Here is a 19556-nt window from a genome sequence, read left to right as displayed (position 1 = left end):
AGGTAGAATATTTGGGTAGAGTGCTCGAAGGCACTACACGCAAAATCTCACCCTCACATGTAGAAGCAATTCAGAAAACACCACAACCTCAAACAGTACAACAGATGTTGTCATTCTTTGGTTTAGCTGGTTTTAGTAGACCGTGGATTTGTGATTTTGCATTAAAAACACAACCTCTCAGAGACATGATGAAAGCAGCTGATCAGACAAAATCTAGCGCACGACTGGTCTGGACAGAAGAAGGCAAAAAGGCCTTTGAAATAATCAAAAGTGATCTAAAATCTGCCCCAGCACTAGCCTGTCCAGACTACACAAAACCATTTCACCTCTATGTCTCAGAAAGGCGAGGTTTTGCGTCAGCCATTTTAGCACAACAGCAACAGAGTATGGGGAAGAAGCCGATTGCATACTATAGCACAGCTCTTGACAATGTGGAAAAAGGCATGCCACCTTGTTACAGAGGATTGGCAGCCGCAGCATTTGCCTATCAGAAAGCATCAACAATCACGATGGGTCATCCAGTGACCCTGTACACTTCTCATGCATTACATGCTCTGCTGACAAGTCAAAAGTTTGTAATCACAAATGCACGAAGAACAGGGTATGACGTAATTCTGTCTGCACCGGAACTGACAATTGAGAGATGCCTCACAAATAATCCAGCTGATCAAGTAGTCTTGACAGATGAGGGAATTCCCCATGAATGCACTACAGAGGCAGAGAAATTTCTAAAAGCCAGAGATGACCTAGAGAACCAACCATTGCAAGATGCCCAAATTGTCATGTTTGTGGATGGTTCATGCTATCGCTCAAATGATGGCAATAAAGCAGGATATGCCGTGGTCATGCACAATGAGGAAGATGACTCATTTCGAGTACTAGCTAGTGTAAGTGTGCCACAACCTTGCTCTGCCCAATTGGCAGAAATAAAAGCTTTAGCAGCAGCATGTAGACTAGGAGCAGGGGGAAAGTGTACTATTTACACTGATTCAATTTATGCACATGGGGTATGTCACACATTTGGACCCATCTGGGAACAAAGAGGTTTCCAGAGAGCTGATGGATCATCCATTTTGCATGGTCCCGCAATTTCTGATTTGCTCAAAGCAATGATGCTTCCAAAAGCATTAGCCATTGTGAAATGTAAAGCCCACAAATCTGATGGGGAGATGATTAGTAGAGGTAATGCAGCAGCAGATGAGGCAGCTAAAAAAGCAGCGGTAGGCGAAGACTGTGTGAAAGTGATGATGCAGGAAGGAGAGCATGAGGAAGTAAGAGGGCAGGTAACAGAAGAAGATCTTGGAGAATATCAGGATTTAGCAAGTGGGGAAGAGAAAGAGAAGTGGAAGAAACGGGGTGCAGTACAAGACCCCAACACAGGGTTATGGAGAAGTGTTGATGGAGTGTGGGTGGCACCGCTAGCTTTTCTACCGAGGCTCATTGCTGATTCACATGGGGTAGATCACTGTAATCGTAGGGAGACAATAGACACAATCCGAAGGAATTGGTGGTCGCCATATCTGGCCAGTATGGTGGACAAATTCCTGAGGTCCTGTGAGCTATGTGCAGCACGTAATGTCAGAAAACATTTCACAGCACCAATCAGTCACATTCCTGAACCAAGGGGACCGTTTCGACATTTGATGATGGACTTTGTGGACATGGCAGACAGGAAGGAAGGGAAAAGATATATCTTGGTAGTAATAGATCGTTTTAGTAGATGGGTAGAAGCAACAGCTACTGCCAAGAATGACGCAAAGACTGTGGCTAAGTTTTTGATCAGGGAAGTAATTCCAAGGTTCGGGATACCTGATAAGTTGAGCTCTGACAATGGACCACATTTTGTGAATAATGTGATCAAGGCATTTTCAGAAGCTTTGTGTATCAAGCAAAGAATGGGGTGTGTTTACCATCCACAATCACAGGGAATGGTTGAACGGGCAAATGGTGTGTTGAAGGAGAAAATAGCAAAAATTTGTGCTAGCACAGATTTGAATTGGGTGCAGGCTCTTCCACTGGCATTGATGAAAATGCGCTCTCAAACAAATCGCAATACACACCTGACACCACATGAACTGCTGACTGGACGACCCATGCCAGTCGCTTTTACACAAGGACCTTACACAGGCTCCTCACTTGACCAACTTGAAGCAGACATGTCTAGTTATTGCAAACATCTGACGCAAATACACAGAACTTTATATTCACAGGTCTGTGAAGCCACACACGGAGCACATGTTGATGAGCCACTGCAGCAGGTGCAACCAGCTGATTACGTGTACATCAAAGTGTTCAAAAGAAAACACTGGAGTGAGCCACGACGTGAAGGCCCATTCAAGGTGGTATTAGCGACTCCTACCGCAGTCAAGGTCGAAGGTAAGGAACACTGGTATCACCTTAACCATTGTTGCAGAGCTGCAGTGAAAGGACCAAAGTGGAGGAAATCTCAGGCTGAGTTGGCACACTGTGCCCACTCTGACGACTCAGAAAGCGACGACGACAGCGCTGGCCCAGCTCAAGACAGAGGGCCAGCCTACAGAACACGTGCCAAAACCAAACAGCCACGACCAGTTGAAGGGGAACCGAAGGCAGGGTGCTAATATCAGGTTGATTCACAACCACAGCACGAGACAATAGATTCTGACAAACTGGAAGAGACTGTTCATAGACTACTAGACAGTGACGAAAACACTCTCATTCCACCTGAACAGTTTGGCACCCTTAATCTACAAGATCTAGTAGACCTAGATATCAATCTACCTGTGGAACCATGATGGAGAGTTCCCCAAAACCCAAACAGACTCACCCCACCAAAAGAGACTGGGCGGTACTTGTCATGGCTTTAGTAGTATGGTTCATTTGCACTTACATTTCCCTTGACCGATATCTACATCATCCAGCAGATGTATCAGTCCCTTTGTCTAACATTTCTCTAAATAACTGCTCTCAGCCCGCAGCATGCCCAGAAAGTCGCAACATGTCCACACACAGATACAAGAGATCTAAACCTCTATGGTCCCTAGATCACCACGCTAAAACCAGTCTCACTTCAGCAGAAGCTGCTAGAGTTTCTGTATATTTGGCAAGAAACGTGCTTGCAGACCAATTCCGGTGTGCACTGGGTGTTTTGAATAACACCAAGGTCCTACCATTCTTTCCTGCAACTGCACAACATATATTTGTAACATATACTATATCCCTAGCTCATCCTTGTAACTCAACAGAAACAACAGACACTCCCGAATACGAGATGAGACTTGAGGCTCGAATGACCGACACAGATAAAGGAACAGACATTATAGTGGTCACAGGAGTACCTCTCAGAGTTGTCTCTCGTATGGCAGGCTCCCGCAGTTGTGTTGCTATCACGCTTTTATGGTTCTACGGTTTTCCCCAAGTAGGTCTCCCACATGGCACGTTCGAAAGAACCTCAGTAGAGTCTCTAGTGTATGGGACTGATCTATATAAGATTTTTGTATATGTCCCTAACTGGCAAGAAGGGATGAACCTACCTAGAATACAACTTAGTTTTAGATACAAGAACCCCACCTATCCCTCCAATTCAAAAGCCCCAATTTGTGTTAGATGCACTGAAAGGATCAACGTAACATCAGTAAAGCAATATGCAGAAACTACAAATATTCAGCCAAACCTTAACCTGTACAGACAATGGCTGGAAGAGTCAGGACGTGCAGCAGTGCCTAACTCTACATGTATTGTATGCGACAGAAGATCTCGTCGCCCACCTCGTGTTATGCCAACAGTAGGGTTAGAGGCATGCGACAAAGAACCCTATGATACCACTCATCTCTGTCCAGCAATATGTTTATTGGGTTCAGCCGCTGAAAATTATGGAGCCACATGGATGCGCTCCCGTAGTGCTTCATGCGAATATCAGCCCCTAGCCACACTCAGTAATGATGACTTGCGGGTGATTGTGCACCCAGAACTAACTTTCCCATTGTGCCTTCGCGCAAAAGGAGTAATTACTGTAGGTTAATTACCTGACAAGGCATGTGTACAACAGATTGACGCAACGTTCCACATACTTAACTTAAGACAGTCTTGTAATTCCTCCACACAAAAATGTGACATTAATGCACGTAGACAGTTTCATGTCCCGAACTTGAGGATGGGCACACTGCCCTTAGCGGACATATTTTGGTTCTGCGGAGGAAGTGAAGTGCTGCAGGTTCTACCTAGCCTGTGGCATGGTCTTTGCGCTCCAGTAGTTCTAGAAGGACGTCTCATTGTTATGGCGGTAAATGAGACCCGCTTAAATGACCTGTTTAGGTCAAGACGACGTCGGGATGCTCCTCAGGGTAACATTGCACAGACCATTTTATCTAGTATCGTGAACGACTATAGGGATAAATATCTCACGGTCACTAATAAATCTAGGTTACCCTTATGGGGCCCGGATCCTGAGATCTATATAAGTTGGAAGGGCACACCAGTAGGTGTTCCAGCTGAATTTGCCGCTCTAGACAAGGGTGCCTCCAAGGCATTGACAATGTTTCTCCCTTGGATCCAGATAGATCGCAATATGGCCTGGATAAATTATATTTGGTACAACCAACAACGTTTTATCAATCACACAATTGAAGCCTTGAAACTGATATCGGAACAACTTCATGCCACTACACTAATGGCTGTGCAGAATAGGTTCGCGATTGACAAAATGCTTGGCCCAGACCAAGGTGTATGCCATCTTATTGGGGAGGACTGTTGCGCGGTTATTCCTCTCCACACTGGCTCTGCAGGTCCGCTACACGCTCTACTGGACCGTATGGTGAAAGCTCGTGATGAGATGGTCTCCAATAATGCGAAGGAATCTGCTCTGTCCAGCTGGCTAAGTTGGCTTTTTTCTTCGAGCTGGTTGGCGGGACTGGTGCGCATTGGAACTACACTTGCCATTATTCTTGCAGCCGTGGCATGTTTTGTTTGCTGTGGAATTCCTTGTCTTCGTGCTCTTATCAGCAAGACTGTGCACTCACTGTTCGGACAATATGTACAGTTCCCAATGTCTGCTGTCACAGAGCAGGAATTTCCTGTAGATCACATCTATGCTGCCATGGACCATGATGTCTATGTGGACATGAATGCAAGGCTTTTTGCCCTGTGCGAAGGACACAAATAACTTTCCCCAGACATATCCTTTTTACTATGTATATATATATATATATATATATATATATATATATATATATATATATATATATATATATATATATATATAACTAACCATCTATTTATCCGTGTTTGATTACTGCTCTCGATAATAATGACATGCTCACTGAGTCTTCCTTCTATATTTCCACTTTTAGGAAAACTGCTTCGGATGCTTGCTGTCTTAATTCTGTTGTATGCACCATGTTGTTGTTGTGAGTTCTCCATGTTGTGTGCAGGAACATGGCCGCTGGTGAACCCAGGTGGCTACAGCCGAATCTGCGGCTGTTTCCTGGTGTGTGCGCATTCACTGACACGTGTTATGAGGGATATCGCTTCGCCTTCGACACATTCAGGGGTCCCTGTGAAGCGTGTGATGCCCTCGCCTTTGACCGTCAGACACATTGCTTGTGGTGCCAGGGCTGTGACGACTGTCCTTTGGGAGACCGGTGCTATGATGGACCCCGTGATTGGTTCGGTTTTCCTCCACAAAGGGATGATTTTGTTTGGGAAACAGATGAGGACCAGCGTAGACCAGTGACCGCCATTATGCGCCACGCTAACATGTTCTCTCCGGAGGGAATGTGGTTAGACTCCATTCAGAACTCTGTTTATGATCTTCCTGGTGGACTCCAGCTGGTCACCCGTGTATTCACTATGCGTCGTGCTATCTCCCTGGCCGAATCATTTGGAGCTCTTTCCTTCTCAACAAGAGCTCGAAACACCCATAGTTTCCTGCTCACGACCTTCGTCATGCAACGCACTACTGTGACATTCTACACCATTACCTTAGGAGGCTATGTTCTGTGGACAACGGAACCAGCCAAACATCGGAACTGGCACTGTCGCCCTATCCTGGTTCGCAGATGCCGCATGCGTGCTATAGACTCAGAAATAATCTCAATGCAGGGTAGACGTTCCCGCTTAAAATGGTACTACGCTGTGTGGTTCGCGATACAGACTGGTCGCCGTATAACTGCTCCCTTACCACATTGGATAAAGCGGTTGTCACCTGTCCCATAGCTCTACCACATTTATGCGGACTATATTGTTTCGTTTTCATTTTAGTTCTATTTCACATGTCTCATATTGAAAGCTGCATGTACAATCACGACTGAGGATGACCTTGGTGATGATTCTTCCACTGTCGCGCCACTGGCGGGCAGAGTGGGAATTTTCCCTGGCACTTGACTGTCTACAGGGTTTTTCGCCCACTCCTAGTTCATCAATGTTGTGATTAGGCACGGCCCTTGCATTTAGAGGGTGGGAGTAATGTCGATCTATTGTTTGTTCATTTATCTTCCTGTCTTTGCGTTTGCGATCGCTTATCTTTGTTTATTATTTTCCTTTGCGTTTCTTTACGTTTATTATTTTCGCTTATTTTTCCAATTTTAAGTGGCTTGATTTTTGTTCACCTTATTACACGATTCAACGTATGTTGTAGTCTTACACTGAATATTATTCATAATATTATCACTCAATTTGATTACAACACTGGTGTTGATAGCTTCTGGGTATTCATGAGTACTAGGTTCCTTTTATTGAGTTGATGTTTCAATGGTGTAAGTGGATTGTTTAAAGTGTGTACTTGTGATCATTTTACTTTTGATTACCGTGGATATTAAGCCTTAATGGACTTTTCCAACACATTCACGTGGATATAAACACACGAGTACCTGGTAAAGTACTAGTAACCTCTTCCAGCGCTCCAACAAGACCCTCTGCGATACGTAAAGTATCTGGGTCAGAAGAAAACAACATGTGCCAAAGAACACAAAAGACTTTTTCTTTGGTTTTACTATTGCATTACATGATATGTATGATTGGTAAGGTTATCACGGAAGTAAGCGGAATGTGAGACTATGAAGTCTCAGAGGGGGGAGTAATGTCGAGAATTATTTTTAATCAACCTTATCTAGCGGATGTTATAATCAAACTAACATTAATCCAACAAAAAATAACCTAAATCAAATATAGAACATATTAGATACAATAGAAGTAGTTTTGATAACACCTATTTAACTATATGTTAATCAAGTCTTTATTTACACCTATTTAACTATATGTTAATCAAGTCTTTATTTACACCTATTTAACTATATGTTAATCAAGTCTTTATTTACACCAAGTATAAAATAGTAATAATAAGATATTTACATGTGTGAGTAGGATAGCTTCTCTGACTGAATGTTATAAGTGTGTGGAATAGATAAAGAAGGACAGAAAGCGACCTTGAGGGAGTTTTAAGCATTTTTATTGGGATAGCAAGGCGGGTGGGCTGCTGCAGCTGCAGGAGACATGAAGGAGTAGCTTGGCCCAAGGCCGGGTGAAGGCACAGGAGCACGTTGGTTTGGCGCAGGAGATGTAGGGGAATAATCATTGGGAGACCAGTGTGAGGGATAGGGAGAAAACGGTGGGGGACAGGAGCCTTCACAGCAGAGAGATCAGGAGAGGTCTGTGTGCCCATGTCGCGCGTAGCAGTGCTCTGCACTATGCGAGGAGGCAGATAGGGATTCGCTGGAACAGTTAGGCCAGAGAGTTGTTCAAGGAAATGAGCAAGCTCAGCAGCAAGTGAGGAGAGCTGGAACTGGCGGTATTGTCTGCGAAGAAGACCCATTGGAGATATTCCAGAACGTTTGCGTGGCGGAGCTGAGCAAAAGAGACCAACAGAGATAAGATGTTAGACAGGGTAACATCACGGTGACTGCTAGGTGTAGGCAAAGGATAACACACATTCAAGAGAAAATTCTATATACTATGCAACAATCGGTTCAGAATGCACAATTAAAATATAACCTGGGCACTTGCAGCTATCAAATAAAATAATATAATCAAGCACATGTATACAGACAATCTAATACACTGAGATAACTCAATTCAATAAATGTAGAATAGCAAACAGCATTATAAAAAGAGTAAAGCATAACACTTACCCATTGCAGGTGCAGGAAGACAAAATAGGCCGCAAAAATGGTGTTCACACTTGGAGGACTGAAAACAGCGTATGGTTGGATCCAGAAAAATAAGGGCTTTATACTCACTTATTTTTTTTTATATAAAATCAAGGAAAAGGCCGAATATAAGGGGAATTGGGAAAAAACAGGAACTCCAAATATGGTGTTGTTTGGAGGAATAAGCACCAAGGTCAAAGATAAGGGGAATTGAAAAAAAGAGGGCAAGATCGGAAAATAAGGGGAATTACTCAAGGTGAAGAAATTAGAAAAAATAGAAAGATACGGTGGCTACAGAGTATAAATACAAGCATGAAACAGACAGTACTTGTACTTCCTCACTTTGGCGTGCTCTATCATTTTTGATGTGCTGTTCATTTTGATGTGAGGTACCCATCTTCTATTGAGCTCATTGGAACGTGTATGGAATAAAGAACTTTGCTTTTACTCATCTGAGACTGAGGATCCTTCATTGGCAGTTTGTGTCTATTATATTTAAGTTTTTCTAGAGTTGGCTGAGCATTATTGGGAATCTTCTGAACAAAAGAATCCACCCTCGATGTGTCGCCTCAGAGACGGGCTCTGAGTTCCGACACTCTGACTGTCGACTGTGTGGCTCTATTAAGTCTATCTAAATTTATTGTGACAAATTTTCTCAATGGGGGAGCAGCGATATTATGGATAATTTTAAATAAAGCAAAAATTTGGTTGTGTTTAATGAGGTTATTAAAACTCAAAATATTATATTTACTCAGTACATTAAAATGATGGTAATGAGGAGGCTTTTTTATCATGAATATTTATTGCCCTTTTATATAATAATTCTAGTAATTTTAACGATGTTTTACACGCCTGAGACCAACTAGACATGCAATACAGTAGATGCGGAACAATCATAGCATTATAATAAATATTCAAGGCTTCCGTAGTTAATGAATTTCTAATATGTTTATAATTCATCAAATAAAATTTCAATTTATTACCAAGTTTTTTGATATGACTTTTAAAACCTAGATTCGAATCAATAATTGGACCTAAATATTTTGTTTCCTTTACATTTTTAATATTTTGCCCATTTACTTGAATATTTTGAGTTAGATGTAACTTACGTTTATTTGAGAAAAACATTGAGACCGTTTTATCAAAATTTAGGTAAGACAAGACGGCTGCAACTTTTTGCATTCCTTTTGATAATTTGTCCACAACCTCCAGCTTGTTTTCCCCATAAGTGAAGATCACCGTATCATCAGCAAGGAATTTCAAGGAAAAAACTGGTTTTGGCCTTTCTAAGCTCGGCTTTAACTTTATTTCTTAGATTTGTAAAAGAAAATCGATCCGTTGTTAGTCCTGATTTTAGAAATGTTTTCAGCGCCACATCTCGTTTTTTCATCATATCCCAAATAACTTTATTGAACCATTGCAAATTTCGTTTTGTATGTCGCTTTCTCTGCTTATTTTTTGTATATTTGTGTTAAGACGTTAAGATGTCATTTACAGCTAGCATAAGATCATGACAGCCCTGTTCACAAGATTTTTTCTCCAGGATGTCTGTCCACTTTATTTGTTTTAAATCTTTTTCAACCAGTTGTAAATCTTTCTTTGTAATGAATGTGATACAAATTTTACTGTTCATTGAGTTTTTGTTTTTAAACCTCGTTTTTATCAGTTTTCTAGCTACTAGGGTTAAATTGGGATCGGACATACCTGTAACTAGATTATAAGTTTTAATTATTCTCTCGGGTTTATTTGTTAGTATTAAATCTATTAATGTTTGAGAAGTTCTTGTTATACGAGTTGGTTTCCTTAGTAGTTGTGTCATTTGAAACGATTTGGTTATTTCTTCAAGTTTGTTTCTACATGATTTCTCAAGCCAATTTAAGTTAAAGTCACCTAAAAGAATGACTTCTTTTCCATCACATTGTTTAAGTAAATTACCAAGAGAAATAAAAAAATCACTAGTAGCTTTAGGAGGTAGATAAATTGATAATACACAGAAAGATATTTCAGGTGATAAAGTAATAGTAGTTCCCACACACTCCAAGTTACAATCACTGATGTCCAGCTGTTTACTTTGGATGTGATCTTTTATGTAAATCAGCACACCGCCGCCTTTACCCTTGTTTCTATCGCGTCTGTACAAGGTATATCCCGAGACTTTCAGTATAGAAGAAGGAATAGTGGGAGTTAACTAAGTTTCCGTTAAACAGAGATAATCAAGATTTGAGTCCGTTAACAAATGTTTGATCTGTTCAGTCTTTGAGACAATTCTGCGGATGTTTTAACCCTCGCATGATTCGCAGTTTGAAACAGTCTCATTTGCTGCTGTTTAAGTACGACGGCAGTATTTGCAATTGCTGCAGGCTTAGCGTAGATCACTGATGTTAATATTTTTTTTAGGAATGAACTTAGGGGCAGAGTTTGTCAGGTGGTTACCTTGTTTTCCCATGCCGGAGCCTTTGATATAAGTCAGCTGCGCTTCCACTCTACAAGAGGGAACAGCTGATTGTAGATGATCCACACGATCTTGATAATCCAAAGGCCCGGGGTTTAGATGGATATCCCCACATAGAAGCAGAACCGTGCAGAGAAAGGCACAATATCCTTGAGTCCGATTTGCTGGTACCATCCTACTCGAGCAGAGTACAAACTCGCCCGTTTTGCGAACGCCATAGCCTGCAACGAGGTATGGCGGTCGTGTTCACGAGTTCCCCACAGTTGTATCAGTAAGAGAAACAACACATACAGAGTTACCCGAAAATGTAATAAAGAGTTCTCTGTTTTAGTGTGTTTGATTTGAGAGTTCCAAGATGTAGAAATTCTGGAATCCAATTCGGAATCCAAGAGGCCACCATAAGCAACATCATTGATGAAATTAGCAGGTGTTGTATATTCGTCGTCTTGATGAGGTGTAGTTGTTGGCTGGAAGGACTCTTCTTAGACACAGTATTTTGTGTAAATAATGATTTTTATTCAGCACAGAAATATAGCATCTTTACAGGCCTTCCGGTCAAGCCTGGAGTCAGCACGCTCTGATTTAAAGTCTGACTCCAGATCCATGCTTACACACACATTAAATGCTTGCCCGTTTCCTGGGTCCACCTCTTAATGTAAATGAGATGCATATGAGCTTACTGTGCAATAATGTTGAACGTAAAGAGAAGCCTGCCTTTGCCCTGACTGAAGTGTCCAGATGTTTCCAGGGCTCACATTCCCAGATCATAAAACATAAAGCGCATCCCGTTTTCCTGTATATGTATATGGCGAACGGGTCAGAGGTCGCCTCCCAAGAAGATATACATCCTGGACCACATTCCATATTTGTTTTAAGAACATTATCTCAACACTGGTGAGAGCCCGTATCTCTCACCAGTCTTAAGATAACATTAAATCCACCCCTACACTTTTGTTTACAGAGAACCATCTGTCCAGGCGGTTCAGTAATTAACTTTGGCCTCTCCAGGAATGTCACCATTGCAGAATAACCCTTCCAGTCTGGTAAAGCCCAAGCCGTCTGTGGACATTACGCTTTGAGAGCAAACACACCTTCTTCAAGCAGTGTGCCCGAAAATTGCACAACTTCAAGGATCTTTGCAAAACGCTTGCAGAGAGACATCAACTACTTCAAGCCTACTTAAGTGCAGGCAGTCTGTTTCCTTTGGTTGTGCATGTTGAAAAGGGTACAGAGTTTTATGTAAGTGATTATAATGACAGGATCAGGGCATCAGTTGCTGGTCAAAATTTTGAGTCACAATCTGCAGTAGCTTGCAATGAAGTGACAGTGAAAGGCACAGTATACCAAAAGGGAATGTATGTTTTGCTTGAGAGTAATAATGTAGAACTTTATGTTGGAAAGATTCATCTTATCATTGTTATTATTAAGTCTGTGCAGTTTGTGACTCAAAAATATACTTTTGTGAAGCTAAGTGACATTGGTGTCTATTGCAAATTAGGAGTAGCCCAAGAGGATTATATTTGCATCAAACAAGAAGATTTGCTGGACTACTATCCTCTTCCATCATACAAAATGTGTGATGTATCACTTATTGCTCTTCACCATTATTTTCCAGAGGCAGTTTAAGCTAAATGTGGCAGAGGTAGCGGGAAAAGGCAGGACAAGTGGAGCAAGCTACTTTGGTAAAAATGCATACACAAGATATTGTAAATTTATTGGGTGTACTTTATAATAACATGTTTTTAAACAGTGACAGATAAACAAACTACATCCATTGTTCCCATAATGCTGGGTTCTTTGGAAAAAATAATTTTTATTACTTTTAGTTCTGTTCTTTATTACTTCCACTTAAGACGAATTGTGCACTTTTTATTTTAATATATCTCTTTACATAAATACTATTTTGTACTTAAAAGCTATAATTTTGTTATTTCACTATAATTTATAATTTATTTTACTATAATTTTAGTTATTTTTATGTCTCACCGGTTAGATCACTTGCCCATCGCGGCACTGTCTTCCACCGTTGTTTTGATTTTTTTTCTTGTAATTTAATCATTTAGTTTTGTTAGAGAGAGCAGACACTAAAAACTAAATGTGTGAATTCAGCGGAGCTGGATGCACGTCACATCACAGAGCAGCAGGTGTCAGATTTCATTTATTACTGTCATTACTATCATGATGTCGGTCAGCCATCGGTCAGATATCGTCCATCGGCACAACCCTAGCCAGGGCCATCTGGGCTAAGCTCCTTACCACGTTTGAACGGTTCGCTCACAATGCAATACTAACAGGAGTTAACTTACAGGCTGTGAGTCCAAGCAAGAGGAATTATAATGTTGGTCTTTACTACATCACCAATCCCAGGAAGTAAACTGTTGCCTACAATCCATGTGTTTGTTGTAGTCCAAGAAAAGAGATTTACGTTGGAGACGATAACTCGCGTCATCGTTTACTTTGGGGTTTGTACATTTTGCATATCGTTAACATTTACTAATACACACATACATACCAAAAGAAAATGTAAAAACATGAATCAGACAATAGGGGGTCTTTAAAAGGGAAAGTATTAACAGGATTAAAAACCGAAAAAGATCAACATGATAAAATGAATTCATGAATGTATGAATTTCGGTTTCGATTACTTTTCAATTAATCGTCCAGCTCTAATATTACCCTATGTTGTATTGTATTAAATATAATTATGAGATCAAAATAAAGTTTTATAGGGCCGTGCTCAACCCAAAAAAAGTGGAACAAAAATTAATGCTGTGCAGATTTACATATACATAACTTGCGGAAAAACATTAACATGACAATTTTTCTTTAACATAAACTCATAAAGGTAGACTATTTGAGAAATCTAGAGTTCTTTTAAAGATGAAGCCGTTTTATGCTTTCCAAATTTGTCTGCCTGTCTTTATATGGCATTCACCAGCAAATTATAGTTGTTATTTTTTTCCCAGGTAAGATAGGTTCTTTCCCCCTTCATGTAATAATCTGGTCTTTTATTTTTAGGACTTAAAATAGTTCAGTTGGAACTATTTCCTGTTACCTCTCCAACTTTTGCAGCCAGCACCTTGTACACTCCTTGCACCATACCTGTCAGAACTCAAGACACCATTTCGTCTTCATCTTCACAACTTGGCAAACCATGGCATGCAGACTTCCAGGTTAACTGGGATAGGATGCCAGCAGCAATTGAAAGAGCATTAGCAAATAAAACAAGACCATTCCCCAGCGATAGAAAAGATATGGTGAAGGCAGTGGTTGATCAGATGCTGGAACATGACTCTAACCCATCCAGAGCAATCTGTCACAATATTGTTCGAAGCATTGTAAGGATGTAGCAAAAAATGGAGACATTCTTGGAGATGGTTGTTACTCTCTTTTGCAACAAATTAAAACTCGGGTGGAATACAAAAACAGGAACAATACTCTTGTGAGACTACGCAGAGAGAGAAGGCCACAAAGTGAGGGAGCAGATGAAGGAGGCCCTGTAGATCAGTATGGCTGTGTAAGGTAGAGTCCTGTAGAATTTCCTCCTGGTGAAACTAAGGCATCATTACATGCCATAAAAAGTTATCTCCTTGACATCTACTCAGAGGAAGGCATAGGTGGTGCAGAGAGAGCTAAACCTCTGATGGAGAAGATCTTAAAACACATTATGTTCCACATACAATAAATGTTTGTAGCTCCAGATATCCTTGCCCCTCTCAAACGCTCTGATTTTGTACAAAGTTTATCGATCTGAAAACCGCTGTGTCATCCGATTGGTCAGCTAACCAGTACGTTGTGATTGGTCTGAATACCTCTGACGTCAGCCGGAAATGTGATGCTCCTTAACATGTTTGAAAGATTCGCTTACAATGTAATGCTAACAGGAGTTAACTTACAGGCTGTGAGTAAAAGCAGGAGGAATTATGATGATGTCGGTCTTTACTACATCAACGGTCCCAGGAAGTAAACTGTTGCCTACAATCTGTGTTTGTTGTAGTCCAAGAAAAGAGATTTACGTTGGAGACAATAATTTGCGTCATCGTTTACTTTTGGGTTCGTACCTTTTGCATATTGTTAACATGTACTAATACACACTTACACACCAAAGGAAATGTAAAATTGTGAATCGGACAATAGTTGCTCTTTACATGGTATAAATGAAGCTTTGATTTTCAGTTATCAAATGTGGAAGTTACTTAAGGAATCTTTTCATCAGTACCTAGTTTCTTGACCAATTGGCTTGGCATACCATTCTCTCACTGTAACGCAACATTAAGATACTGCAATATCACTAATGAAGTCCAACTATAGACTGCATAAACGTGAACAACATGAAAAGTAAAGGTTTCTTCTTCAATGTTTACAGGTATATTTTCACACTTCACTCTTCTAACGGATGTCCCCATCCTTATGAAGTTGCGAGAGGCCCTGGATAAGAACTACAACACCATCCTGAAGTTCTTCCAAGGAGTCAACTACCAAGGAGTGAAAGATGTTTTGGCTACTTTTGAACCAGAGGCATTAGATAAGACTACAATAGTTTTACTTCTTCTGATGGCTTACTTCAAAGAGCCAAAGGATTCTATTTTGCTTGATGTTGATGTAAGTATATTTTCACTCTCAAATTAGCATTAGGTCTATTATTTTTGGATAAATGCACTGTGCTTGTATATTGCCTTTCTAGTCTTCTGAACACACTTTACCCCATTCACACAATCATCAAAACTTTTTGTTTTTTGTTTCACTTTGAGGAACTGCTATTTTGTCCATCTTTATATACATGTTCCTGACCTGTAAGTGCATGATTTACATTGCACTGCTGCCCCATAATTGGCTGATTTGATAATTGCATGAATAAAATGATGAACAGGTGTTACTGAAAGTTACAGCTGAAGTGCTTGGTGAGTGTACACTGTACACACTGAGTATCTTATATCATATGTAACCCAAAGTCATGATCGCAATCTACATTTTTCCAATTGTTTACTGCCTAATCTAAGAGAAATCGATGGGGCCAATTAAAGATTTTAATTGAGTGCTGCCATATGTTCAGATTATTAACACTTAAGTCTTATTTAACTATTATTCTATTGATTTATTTGCAGCCTTGTGCCACAGCGACTGATATTGAAAGGACTGTGACGCTTCCAAACACCCCTTGCTTGATTGTCCATGTTGATTATGTTTCCTTTGTGTTTACAGTCCATGTAAAGTCCATTATTAAATATGTTCTCAGTTTGTGACACCAGAAAAATGTGTTATTAAACACCCAGACAAATTTAAAAACAGGCAAAATAATAAAATAAGTTATCAAAATCTTGGATAAATATGCAGGATTCTCTGCTCTCAAACTCTGGAGAGTCTCTCTCTCAACTATCAAATACCGCTACAACCTGAATAGATGATCGCAAATGTTACAGGCGGGGCCATGCTCGATTCAATTCAATTCAATTCATTTTTATTTGTATAGCGCTTTTAACAATGAACATTGTCTCAAAGCAGCTTTACACAGATAATGCGGTGATTAAAAATGAATGTTCTTTATGAGTAAGTTTGTCCCTGATGAGCAAGCCGGTGGCGACTGGCGACTGTGGCAAGGAAAAACTCCCCGAGATGGCATAAGGAAGAAACCTTGAGAGGAACCAGACTCAAGAGGGAACCCATCCTCATCTGGGTTACACCGAATGTCCATTTGTGGCGGGTATACAATGTTGCGGGGTGCAGTGATGATGATCAAAAGCGAAGTGTATTTCTGAGTCAGTGTAGGAGACTGTTGACATCAACTACAGTCCAATCCAGGCAGGCCTGGATGAAGTGGGAAGATCCACGGGGGGGAGAGGGGCAGGAACAGTGGTCACTGGAGCCTCAGGAGCATGTTTAACTCGACCGAGAGAGAGAGAGAGAGAGAGAGAGAGAGAGAGAGAGAGAGAGAGAGAGAGAGAGAGAGAGAGAGAGAGAAGAGGGTGACAGGAAGAGAAGGATATGGATTATTAAGTGTACCTATTGTTGCATGAGAGTTAAAGTCACTGTGCAGTTTGGACTCCGGCAAAACTCGCTATGGCAGCATAACTAAAAGGGAGAACCAGAAGGCAACACAGACATGAGGGATCTCTGGGATAAGAGACGGCCCACCACACCACCATCAACAAACCTGAGTGAACACGTGAATGTGAGGGGACGACAGCGTACAAATATCCCAGTTCACCAAACACTCTATATCAATGTTCCCTCCAGATCTGAGCCTTTACCTGAGAAAAAATCTACTGATTAAAGGCTTGACTGAATAAATATGTTTTCAACCTCGACTTGAACACTGACTTGAACACGACTTGAACACTGTTCGGGACACGTCTGAGTCCCGAACACTGGTTGGAAGGCTGTTCCATAACTGCGGGGCTTTATAAGAGAAAGATCTGCCCCCTGCTGTAATGTTCATTATTGGAGGAACCAACAGATAGCCTGCACCTTTTGATCTAAGTAGGCGTGGAGGATCATACTGGTACAGAAGTTCACTCAGATACGGTGGTGCGAGACCATTAAGTGCTTTATATGTCAGTAAATGTGTCGATGGCTCCAGTGCATCAAAGAGCCCCACCCAAAAAAATCCTGAACACAGAAATGTGGAAAAACTGTTTAACGGTGTAACTCCACAATTCAGTAATGCATAGTTCAGTCTTTGTAATGTGTTTCAGCAAATAATTTATAATGTGTTTAGAAACAATTCTCTGAAATTATTTTTTATCCTTTTCTCAAGAGTATGGCATTATGAGTATATATGGTTTTGTTTCAGGTGACACATTGAAGCCGAGGGCATGGATGCTGTCGCTGGAGGGTCAAGTGGTCATGGGACCTGACCCTGACTTTACAACTGGTCTGGCGGCCACTTTTGCCAGCTACTATAATTTTTATTTAAAGTATGCTGACAGCGGTTCTTGCACTCTGGAATTAATTCAAAGGTAATGTCTACATTAATCCTCTGGGGCCAGTTGCACCAGCTGTGCGTAAGTTACAACTTAACCTAGTTGCCATGCAAAGGGACACTAATTTATAACTTAAGCACTACTAATTTTGGTGTTGCACCATTAAACTTCATTAGAGCGTAACGTACACACTAAATATTTACAAAAGAACGGTTGGAATTAAATGGCAGACTGACTTAACTAAAGCAATAAGCTCTTGTTTTGCTCCACAGACTTAAATCCTTTATACATATGACATATATGTGACCGATCATGGAAAGTTGGGACACAAGTCGGATCTGGGGCATTTTGAGTTATTCACAGATTCTGCTGGGAGTGATAATATGTCTCATTTACATCTCATTTAGATAAGCTATACCCCCTGTAAAGCTGTTTTAAAATACAGATGCTCTAGCATCTTAAATGTATTTTGTGACAGAAGTCCGGATGACAGCATGCAAAAAATAAACAGGACTTCTTACCTTTGTGTTGATATAACGATCGCAAGTCGAATCCAGTCTGTTTCAGATGAGTGAATAACCCATGAAAACCGTCTAATAAAATACATCCAATGACCATTTTTGTCCACAAATGCGTATAATCCGTGAAATATATAGTCTAGTGTTTACATCAGATTTCCCATGAAAGTCTTGTAATAGAATATAATATAGTTAAATCACTCCTCATCTTTGTTTTCACCGTCACAAACGGAAATACCTATGACGCAGTTTTTTTTACCTGACGGGAGGGGTTCTAGTGGACCAATCACAGCGCTTGTGGTCCGCGTAGATTTGACGTGCTGTAAAAAATCTGGCAAGGTGCACGTCAGGCTACGGATAGCCTACGGCGTAGACCTTACACATGACTATAAATCGGGCTTTTGGGGCCCCGGAAAGGTTTTGACATGCTGCAATAAGCTGATCCATACACTTTATGTGCATCATGTTACTTTATAACTTTTTGTAAAAGCAGTAGTGGCAGCAGTGTCCAAATGATATGCACATATCTTTTCACTTCATTGTTTTGTTTGTGCAATGTAGTACTGTAACAGCTGTAAGAAAGGTTAAAAAAAACTGTTAGCATAAAAGGATGTAAATGGTCTTCCTTCCTGTAAATGGTCCAATAAATACCGTACCGAGGTCATCATACTGAAATACCATTGTACCGTGAATTTTTGATACTGTTACTTCCCATATAAAGATGCAACTTTACACATTGCTAATTATGAAAGTCAGAATGTAAAAATGAGGTACCTGAAGCATACATTAGGAGGCACTCTGTGATCCATGTCATTGGCACATTATTCCTGTTGGGTGGAGCAAATTCAAGCAAATTGATAAAATTTTATTGAGGAGAAAATCCATACCAAAATTATTTATTAAAATGTTTGGGGTTTAAATGGACCAAAGTTCGAACTGAGCTAACTTTAGTTTTGCCCTGTAGTGCAAAAGCATTGACCAACTGAGGGCTACTTTTTCATCCCACTTGAAAGAAACTAACAGTTTTTCTCTCTGCCTTTTTGTTATTAGGCGCTTTTTGGGCATTAATCCGGAGACAGGCACAAAGTCAAAGAAGCAGAAAGGACTCATCAACCAGCAAGGCTGTACACTCATAAGAAAACTTATTGATTTTGAATGGATGTCAGTCTAGTGTGGTCCAAAATATTTGTTCTTTGTTTAGCTAGGCAATTATGCATGTTGACACTTACTATGTTCTTTGTTTAGCTAGAGGCAGTTATGCACTTTATAAACTTACTATGTTCTATATTGTTTTACGCTGTAAAAAGCCTTGTTGCAATTACATTTTAATGAAGTTAAATCAACTTGAAATTACAATTTATTTAAACTTTCTTGACAGGTGAGGAGTTGCTAATAAGTATAAAAATAAACTTAAAATAACTTAAGCTAATTAAAATTCATTTTTATAATTTATAGCAACTCCTCATTGGTCAAGAAGGTGAAATTTAATAGTAAATTTAAGTTAATTAAATTTAAAAATGTAAGTGCAGGTTTTTACAGTGTAAAG

General features: G+C 40.3%; 1 long non-coding RNA gene across 2 annotated transcripts in view; it reads left to right on the top strand.

Annotated features, from left to right (window-relative positions):
- Window positions 1-19301, top strand: part of LOC310724085 — a 30264-nt gene extending 10963 nt beyond the window's left edge. The window contains exons 3-4 of one of the 2 annotated variants that reach the window (XR_014532913.1): window positions 19061-19215; window positions 19262-19301. This is a non-coding gene — a long non-coding RNA (uncharacterized lncRNA). Of the gene's footprint in view, window positions 1-19060; window positions 19237-19261 lie in introns of those variants that run through there. The other variant, XR_014532914.1, reaches the window with a different exon arrangement.
- The last annotated feature ends 255 nt before the right edge of the window (window positions 19302-19556 follow it).

This window comes from Silurus aristotelis, assembly GCF_946808225.1.
Source record: "Silurus aristotelis genome assembly, chromosome: 3".
Classification (NCBI taxonomy): domain Eukaryota; kingdom Metazoa; phylum Chordata; class Actinopteri; order Siluriformes; family Siluridae; genus Silurus; species Silurus aristotelis.
Note: the sequence above shows the minus strand (reverse complement) of the source record. Positions and strands in the feature narration are given on the sequence as shown.